The sequence below is a fragment of the Asparagus officinalis genome, chromosome 7 (genome assembly GCF_001876935.1).
Source record: "Asparagus officinalis chromosome 7, Aspof.V1, whole genome shotgun sequence".
Lineage (NCBI taxonomy): Eukaryota > Viridiplantae > Streptophyta > Magnoliopsida > Asparagales > Asparagaceae > Asparagus > Asparagus officinalis.
Genome location: NC_033800.1, coordinates 128,239,415 through 128,249,763, shown reverse-complemented (window position 1 = coordinate 128,249,763; position 10,349 = coordinate 128,239,415).

The following is a 10,349-nucleotide window of genomic DNA, read 5'->3' as shown; positions in this document are numbered from 1 at the left end:
CATTTAATTCTTGCAATTTTATTTTGTAGTTTAGATTTTGCAATTTATTTCGTAGAAGATTTTAATTTTTTTTACACTATTCACCTTGAGGCTAGAACCCTCTTGGGTTTAGTTTTTCTTTTTGTTTATTTTTATTTTGTTTGATTCGCCTTTAGGCTAGAACCCTCTAGGGAATTACCCTTTTCTAAGAAGTGGGTTCAATTGTAGATTACCCATATCTATAATTGAATCCACCATCTTTAATTTCTTGCATTTTCTTTTATTCTTGAATTTTATTTTCTTTATTCTTGATTTTTATTTTCCTTTTCCTTCTTGCCTTATTGATCATATTCATTCTTTGTCACATCCACTCTCACTTATATCTCGTGCCGATTTACACACTATCACTTCCACTCTCTCTATCTCTCCACAATCACATTCACTTATCACTCCTACTTGTCACACACACAACATAAGAACCGATTTTATATTTTCTCCTACAAAACACCTTCCTCGTGGGATCGATATCTTAAATACTATAACTTGACACGGTTGTGCACTTGCAACCTTTTTGGTACATGTTTATGCCGCATCAAGTTTTTGGCGCCGTTGCCGGGGAAGGTGCTTAAGTAGGTTTTAATTATTTTGGTTCTTTAACTTGTGTGTTTTTTGTGAAGGAAACGCTTGGAGCTTGAAGATCGCGGATTGAAGAATTAGGATTTGAAGATTTGCTTTCGGGTAAGTCCTCTCTCTAGTTTTTAATTCCACCCTTTAGCTACTTCTTCACATTTAGAGACAATTAGGACTTAAAAAAAAGGATTTTATTTTTTGTTAACCATAATAAAATTCATCCTCCACTTTGACATTTACTAACAAGATAATAAATTCAAACAAATTTCCCCCTTCTCATTTGTTTGATTGTTAACCCTAATTAAAAAAAAAGATTTTTCTTTTCCATCCTTTTTAGTTGCTTTTAATTCATAGGGTTGCATTTCATATAGTGTAGGAATTCACCAAGTGATTTGAGCATCTTGATTTGACACACACTTAAAAATATTTTTAAGGGCAAAACCCCATAATCAAGATAAGGTGAGGGATTTCATCACCCTTTCCTTAGCCCAAAAATCACTAATTCCTCACTACACCACCCAAGCCTAATAAAACTCATTAGACGTTGGCCCCTAAGGATTCGAGCTCAATAAGGAACAAGAAATCCTTAAGTGAACCGGTTTAAGTTTTCTCAGATTAGTTGGTGTCTAAGGCAAGGTTTAGGGGTTGCGTAAAGCGCTCCGCAAGGAAAGAGGTACTTAATTGATCTTTGATCACCCTCTAGTACTATCCTTACCTGGCTAACTACCTGGGTAAAACTTTGATCTTTTCACTGTAGGAGTTTTTGGTTAGGAGCTGGTCTAGTTGAGTTAGGCTAAACCCTAGAATTAGAGTTGATTGAAAAGTGATTGCTTTGATTTGTTTTAGTTAGGATTTTTCTTTTTCTTTATCTTCTCATAAAAAACTAATTTTCTTTCTTTTCTTAAAAAAATAAAAAAAAATAAAAAAAATAAAAAAATAAAAAGAAATATTTTGGTGTATGCAACAGTGGATTAGGGATAATACACATCGATTAATTCGCTTTGAACCAATCATAGAAATGGAGCATCCTAATCCACCCGTTCTTCATGATATGTGCTATCCCATTAGGAATGTAATTCCCTCATGCATTAGGCTCCCCGAAACAAATAGAATAAATTTTGAGCTTAGACCACAATACATAAACATGCTTCCCAAATTCCTTGGTAATGAAACAGAAGATGCATATATTTTTATTTCGGAATTTGAGGAAGTATGTATTATGATTAAAATGAGAGAATTAACCGAAGATGCGATTAAGCTTAGATTTATTCCATTTGCTCTTAAGGATAAAGCTAAAAAATGGCTGTACAGCTTACCAACAAATTCCATCACTACTTGGGAAGAATTTATCACAATTTTTCTTAAAAAAATTTTCCCTATTCATAAAACGGTAAAGCTTAGGAACAGCATTCAAAACTTTAAAATTATCCCCGGAGAACTTTTTTGGAAGTATTTTGACCGATTTAAAGATCTTCTCATCCAATGTCCTCATCACAGGTTAGAGAAATGGCGATTGTGCCAAATAATTTATGAGGGATTAGATTATTCTGCAAAAACTTTCTTAAAATCAATGTGCCACGGGGATTTTATGAGGAAAAATACTGATGAAGCTTGGGAGTTTTTGGAGAGTCTTTCTGAAAAAACAATGCAATGGGAACAGTGCGATGATAGGGTTTCATCAGTTCCCCAATCTAAGTCTAGTGGTCTTTTCTTAGAGTCCAACATTGCTTCTGAAGCGAAGATGGCGACGATTCTGCGAAGGTTAGAAGCTTTAGAAATTAAGGAACGAGCTCCAGCTCAAATCAATCATGTTTCTGCCTCAGGATGTCATAATTGTCAGTCTCCTACCCACGTTTCAGAGGAATGCCCTCTCCTAGGAAACTACAATTCATTAGAACAGATGAACGCTGCATTCCAGCATCCAAGAAATGATCCATTTTCTCCAACCTACAATCCAGGTTGGAGAAATCATCCCAACTTTGCATGGAATCTAGGAAATTCTCCCGGAACTCAAAACTTTACTCCTGCTTCGACCCAACATTTTCCTAGGGGAAACACAGTTCCGTTCAATTCTCATTCACAATTTCAACAACCCAATCTGCCGTATCAAAATCAGCCTCCTCTTCATCAAGCTGTAATTCAGACTCATCACAATTCAGATCAGGATAAACGTCACAACATCTTAGAAAGGGGTTTAGAAACCATAATTAAGGCCTCTACTCAAACCACAAATATGTTGACTCAAACGTCTAGCACGCTGAATTCCTTCATGCAATCAACCGGACAAATGCTCAACTCCAACACTCAAGCTATAGCTAGATTAGAATCCCAACTTGGTCAACTAGCTAGTGCCGTGAGTGAAAGAGAGAAAGGAAAATTTCCGAGTCAACCCGTGGTCAACCCTAATAACACAGGATGCAGTTCATCCTATGAAGCTCAAGTGAATGCAATCCATTCACTTCGGTCAGGTAGACAGGTCGATAATCAAGTGAGAACCCCTCCAAGTCAAACTTCTGATCCAATACAAAATCCTTCTCCTTCTCCTTCTGATGAATCTATTCAACAATCACTCCCCTCAGATGACCAAGAACCTGAACTCGAACCTGAGCCTGTTTTTGATAGATTTAGACCAGTTGCTCCCTTTCCAGATAGATTCAGGTCTAGGAAACACTCTCCTCAGGAGGAGAAGATTCTAGAAACATTCAAGCAGGTTAAGGTCAACATTCCTCTCTTAGATGCAATTGAACAAATTCCATCTTATGCTAAATTTTTAAAAGAATTGTGCACTAAGAAGAGGAGAATAAATGTTCCAAAGAAAGTCTTTTTAGCCGCCAATATCAGTGAAATGCTGTCAAATCCCATACCTTTGAAACGTAAAGATCCAGGTTCCCCCATCATTTCATGTATCATTGGTAATACTCACATTGATAAGGCGCTTTTAGACTTAGGGGCCAGTGTCAATTTGCTTCCATATTCAGTCTATCAGCAATTGGGTCTAGGTGTACTGAACCCAACCAAATGCACCTTACAGTTGGCTGATAGACCTGTTAAGGTCCCTATGGGTGAGTTAGAGGATGTTCTGATTAAGGTTGGAGACTTTATTTTTCCAGTAGATTTTGTAGTCTTGGAAACACAGCCTGTTTCCAATCCCAAAGGACGGACACCTGTCATCTTAGGACGACCATTCTTAGCCACTTCTAATGCTCTCATCAACTGTAGAACTGGTCAAATGAAGCTGTCCTTTGGGAATTTGACTGCTGATCTCAACATTTTTAATTCAGGGGACCAACCAAATAATCAGCCTCTAGAAATAAACTACATTCAGGAAAGATCAGAAGAAGAAGAAGAAGAGTCTGATTTGAGTTTTGAGGAAATTTTTGATGAAGAGTTAGAGTTTTTAGAAGAAGCAGATCAGGTCCTTGAGAATAATAAAACCGTGTTAAACATGTGCTGCTTTGAATTAAATTTTAAAGAACTCTTTCTTGATGAACATAGATTCTTGGAGAATAATCAACAACCAAATTTTTAGAACTTCACAGAAGAATTGGTTGATAGAAAACAAAACTTCACAGTACAAGAGTCTAAGTTCATTAAGAAATGCAAAATGCATGACACCAATAATACCTACCTTACCTTGTTGCAAGAATTACTGAACACCCCGAAATGCTTGAAAATTCACATTATTGATTATATCATTCTGAATTTGTTTAGAATCCGGGGAAGAATTTTTAACAGTAAGGTAGGATTCAATGTAGAACAGAAATTCTTCATGTTGAATATTTCATTCTACATTATTTATTTTGTTTATTTCAAAATAATAAAAAGAATTTATTCTTCGCTCATTTGAGAGTTTCTTGTTCAGTTGTAAAAAAAAGAAAAAAAAGAAAAAAAAGAAAAAAAAGAAAAGAATAAATGTTTGATTTCCTCCTCCGTAGACCAAAGGTAATTGCAGATTTTTATCAGCGAACCAAATGTAAATGCTTCAGTTCTTATCTGTTTTACTTTATGCATAATAGAGTTTGTATTGAGGACAATGAAAAATTTAGGTGTGGGGGTGGGAATTAGTTTTTTTTTCTCTTTACAATTTTAGTGCATTTTTGTCATTGTTTTTCTTTTTCTTAAATTTTTTTTTTTAAAAATATCGTCACTTGCCAAATTGATAGAGTTATGTAATAATTGATTTATTTGATAAATTTGAAATTTTCTAATCCTTAGTTGGTTATTTACTTAAGTTCACCTTTTATGATAACTATAAATAAATTTCTTAAGAAATAATTTTTAAAGTAGTATACTTTACTTAAGCCTTAACTTGGACTTTTATTTAAAATAATGAAATTTTTGCATGTTTAGCTTAAAGTTGAAAATAATTTTTCAAAGTGTCTTGATTTACATATTTTTTCAAAATATATATACATACAAAAAAAAATTTATAAAGCCTAAGCTGACCGAGTAATTAAACCCAAGGAGTATTTTTATACTTAATGACCTAAGCCCAATTGGGTTGGGATCCATTGGCCCAAAACTCGTTAAAAGGTCACTTAGAAAGCCCGTTAAAGTAGAAAAAAAATCACCAAGGATGAAAGAGTTAAAATAATAATAATAATAATTTTTTTAAATAAATGTTTTATAGTTGTATATATGGTCTTGGAAAATATTTTAAATCAAGCAACTTGAAAATTATTTAAAACAAAGAGTTAGCATGTTCTTTTCAAAACTTTTAAATTAAATTTCTAAGTTTGGCTTGGTTTTGTATTGCTACAATGAGAAGATTTTCTTAAAAATATACCTTAGAGTTATATATAAAAATATTTTCTTGAGTGATAACTGACTCCAATTAGATTATCTAAAAGTTATCAAGTGAATTTAGTTATTTACTGACTTCTTTAATTTGGCAAGTTGACCGAATTTTGTGGGTATATTCACTGCAAACCCTCACGAGACTACAACTCGTCCACTAGGGTAACCTAGGGGTTTAAAGGCTTGTTGTATGCGCTAAATACAACCGCGATTCCTGCGAAAATGAGTTAGGATTTTCTTTTTATTTTCTTTACTAGAGGACTAGCAAAAGTTTAGGTATGATGGTATTTGATAATCACATTTTTATTACAATTTTATACCCTCATTATCTAGTTTATATGAATAAATATACCACTAATAATTGCTTTTATTTTTAATTACAGGTTAATAAAGAATAAATCCCAAAAATCCCACTCTCAACAAAGGCCCTTGAGTAAATAAAGAAATAATAATAATTGAATTTTTAAAGGCCCAAAGAATTGGAATGCACTTGGATGCAAAGAGTGAGATGAATTGGGCTTTTATGCAAAAGATCAAGGAACCGGACTTTTTCGCTGCAGAGACATGATTTTTGAAATTCATCAATGCACCACCGGACTTGATTGCTGTGAAGAAAACAATTGAATGGGCCGGAGTTCAAAATGTTCATGGACCGGATTTGTTTTAAAAAAATCAAATGAAAACTTCATTAGTTGCTACATATGGGCCGGTTTTCATTGGTGATTGCTGAATTGGGCCGGTTTTCATTTGATTCATTGGTGAAAATCAAATGAATGCTGCAGACTAGGATTTTGAAATTTCAAAAATCATGATGTGGGCCGGCTGCTGAATTTCTTCACTGAACTTGCTTTAATGGACCGGACATGGGCTGCATATTTTGACTTTAATCAAATGAAACCGGACTTAGGCTGAAACTTGATTTTCATTTTTTTTTAAAAAATCAATTAGGCCTCTTATGTTGGGCTAGAAAAGAACAAAAAACAAATTCAAAGGTGGAGATTGTTGCTTGGGGCTCAAGACAAATCCAATGGCTCATATTCATTAAAGATTACTATAAATAGGGGTAGAGAGTGAGGGGTTAAGGGTGTGAAAAAATTTTGTAACTCCTTCAAAAGAGGAGGGCTACTCTTAATTGAGAAGGCCTTCCAAAATTATAACTTTTTGTTGCAATTAATAATAATAATTTTTTCACCACCTTAAATTTTTCTCTTCTTCTCTTTGTTGGATGATGAAGATGAAGATGAAGATGAAGAATTGTTTGAAGGTTTGCATTTTTCTTTTATTTCTTTTTTATTGCTTATTAGTGTAGATTTATTTCTATGCTTGTAGTTAGATTTTATTTTCTTGTTAAATAGCCAAGAGGCTAGAACCCTCTTGCCTTAGATTTATTTCATGCTTATAGAATAGATTTATTTTCTTGCATTTAATTCTTGTAATTTTATTTTGTAGTTTAGATTTTGCACTTACTATTCACCTTGAGGCTAGAACCCTCTTGGGTTTAGTTTTTCTTTTTGTTTATTTTTATTTTGTTTGATTCGCCTTTAGGCTAGAACCCTCTAGGGAATCACCCTTTTCTAAGAAGTGGGTTCAATTTTAGACTATCCATATCTATAATTGAATCCACCATCTTTAATTTCTTGTATTTTCTTTTATTTTTGAATTTTGTTTGTTTCTTGATTTTATTCTTTTTTTTCCTTCTCACCTTATTGATCATACTCATTCTTTTTTAAATCCACTCTCACTTACACTTTGCATCTATTTACACACCATTTTCACTCTCTCAATCTCTTCACAATCACATTCACTTATCACTCCTATTTGTCACGCACACAACATAAGAACCGATTTCATATTTTCTCCTACAAAACATCTTCCTCGTGGGATCGATATCTTAAATACTATAACTTGACACGGTTGTGCACTTGCAACCTTTTTGGTACATGTTTATGCAGCATCAACACACATAGTATTTAGAACACACTAACACATGCTTAGTGTGTGGTTAACTATAGAATTCCATTAAGTTAACCATTAGAGTTTATAGATATAGAGTGAGTCTCAAAATATATCATATATCTTATATCTATGTCTTAGTAGTCGATCAATGCCCTTAGTAGTCGACTACTCAAGCCTTAGTCAAAGTTACAGAAACTGTGAAATTATAGATTAGTCGACTACTATAGTTAATAGTCGACTACTAAGGTTTAGTTCAATTTACAGAAACTTTAGTCTTACAGATTAGTCGACCAATGACCTTAATAGTCGACTACTAACGAGTTTTCTGACTTTACAGAATCTGAATTAACTCAGATTAGTCGACTATTAAGACTAGTAGTCAACTACAGATACCGTTTTTTTAGTTTTTCAGAATTTGAATAAGTGACTGTTTATAGCTTTTTTTAAACGTTAATTGGGTTTAAATTTAAATATTTTCAGAGGTTATAAATAGGTATTAAGTTCAGAATTTGTTCACCAACTTATATATACATAAGATTCAAACTTTGAGCAAATTCTCTCTCTCTTGATTCAAAATTTCATTCTAAGTGTCAAGAGTAAAAAGTTCTGAGATTGCCTTTGTTCCCCATTATTATTAAAGATTGTTTAGGTAATATTCAGAGAGTTAAAAAGTTCCTAAGCCACAGCTGCACTTCACTAACACTTCAAGGGTTATAAGAATTTGTGATCTTACTTCAAAGAAAGTTCTCTCGGGTGTGAGAGAAGATCTCTTGGTTTAGAGATTGGTTGCTATTAGCATGGTCTTGTCGATTGGTCAAGTTTGGTTTGATTTTATAATTGGTTTGAAAATCATAGTGAAAATTTCAAGCGGGATTTGCTTAGGGACTAGATGTACACCCGGGGTGGTGGAACGAGTATAAATCTCTTGTTTGTGATTGTTAAATTTCTATGATTGTTGTTCATTGTTCTTGTAATTCATAATTCACCTTGCAAATTTTTTAAATAATACTATTCACCCCCCTCTAGTGTTTAGAGTGTGCTTCCGCAGATCCTTCATAATGTTTAATAGTTAAGTATATTTGTTAATAACAAAATTTTAGGGTGTTTTTTATTTAAAACTTTTGAGGGTGTTTCTTTTCTAGTTTTCTAAATTTTCATTGTGTTTTTAGTGTAATGCATATATACGTTAATTAATGATGATATTGAAGAATAAGTAGTTCTTAAGATGTATTAGGCCATAGTTAAGTATGCATATCACTATTCCTAGACAGTATAGTTTATATATGAAAATTTTTTCAGACAATCTATATAGTGGTTAAAAGGATTTTGACTTTATTATAATATTTTTTATAAATTATATTTAATGTGAACTAACCATATAATTTTGACTATGATCATCATACTTTTAATACGTTTAATTGATTGACTATATAGGTATATAGACTATAAATTACTTTACGCATGAACTAATATTTAGTTGGTCACTCACTATGAAATTTTCATGAAGATATATACCTTACTTTTTATAGCTATCTGCACCATCCATGTATATTTTATAAATTAGTTCTTAATTTAACATATTAAATTACTTTTCCTTTGTAGAAATTTCTTCTTTGACTTTTGGATTGTGTAATCACTATATCATCATTCTAGCGTAGAAAGGACCTACTCTAAATGGCTTCACACTAATATTTGAGTTGAATCGAAGTGTGTACTATTGCAACCATATGTATATATTTTTTAAGAAAATCATGTCAACACTTTTTAAACAAAAGATAATATTCTAACATCTGATATTATAAAAGCTCAATATAGCCAATTGAGTGATTAACAAAAGATGACTTACATCAGAAAAACGTGAATAATAAAATAAAGTGGAAAGGTAATGATATTGCTAACAATATTACCAATAGCAAGCTACAATGTAAAATTAACCTATTTTGTGGAGCCCAACTACTGGTTATAAGCATCAAGGTTTCCATATATATTTTATAATTTATTGAAAATGGTCATATAATTTACATAATAAAATTGATTTAATATTGAATAGTAATATCATTATAAATGAGCAATTACAGAGATGTTAGGGACTAATATGTATGTATTTAAGATTTCAGGACTAATATCTTAATAACCTAATTATATAAGCATGCCCACTTTGTCACCTATTTTGTTCGCTTTTCTCCTTGCTCATTCTTCACCAATTTCGCTGTCATGTTCAGAGAGAAGTAGAATTCATGTCGGTGAGGTCTTCTCTCCCTCTATCCCTCGATTTCATATTTTTTAAATTAGTTTCTTTAATTCTTTTTTAATAATTTCTTGGATCCATTTCATGTTTCATTCTATGAAATGCATTGTTAGATTCAATTTAAATATACTTTTATTTAAGTTATTATTTTCCCCTATTTATGGGTCAATTAATCATCGAAATGTTTAGGTCTTTTCGCGCATTTCATTTTTTGAATTAACAATTTATTTTGAGAATTTTTAAAAATATCACTTTATAGAAGTATTAGCAAAAGCGACTGTTTTACATAATAATTAACGAAATTGATCTCTTTTTTTGCCACGTCATCAAGACCGACAAAAAAGAGGTTGACATTGCAAAAAATCATCTTTAAAATACACGGGGCTAATAGTCCCTTGTAATTAGCGAACATTAATTACAAAAATAATTAAAGTCAGAAAATACACGGGACTACCACTCTTGTGTATTTTGTAGTCAGAACCAGAAAATACACTGGACTATTGTATATGTCCTAAATGCAATACAATTGCCCCAGACAAGTGAGTTATAATAGCATTTTTTATTCACACAGTTTGGGGCAAGATTTGATAGGGACCTTGCATCAAAGGAATTTTTTTATATTTAGAGGATATAGCGAAATATATCATAATCTCCCTGCTCTAATTTTGCAAGAAAATAATTTTTTATACTTTTAGCTTTACTTCTATAGTACAGAAAATGAACTATAAAATTAAATGAG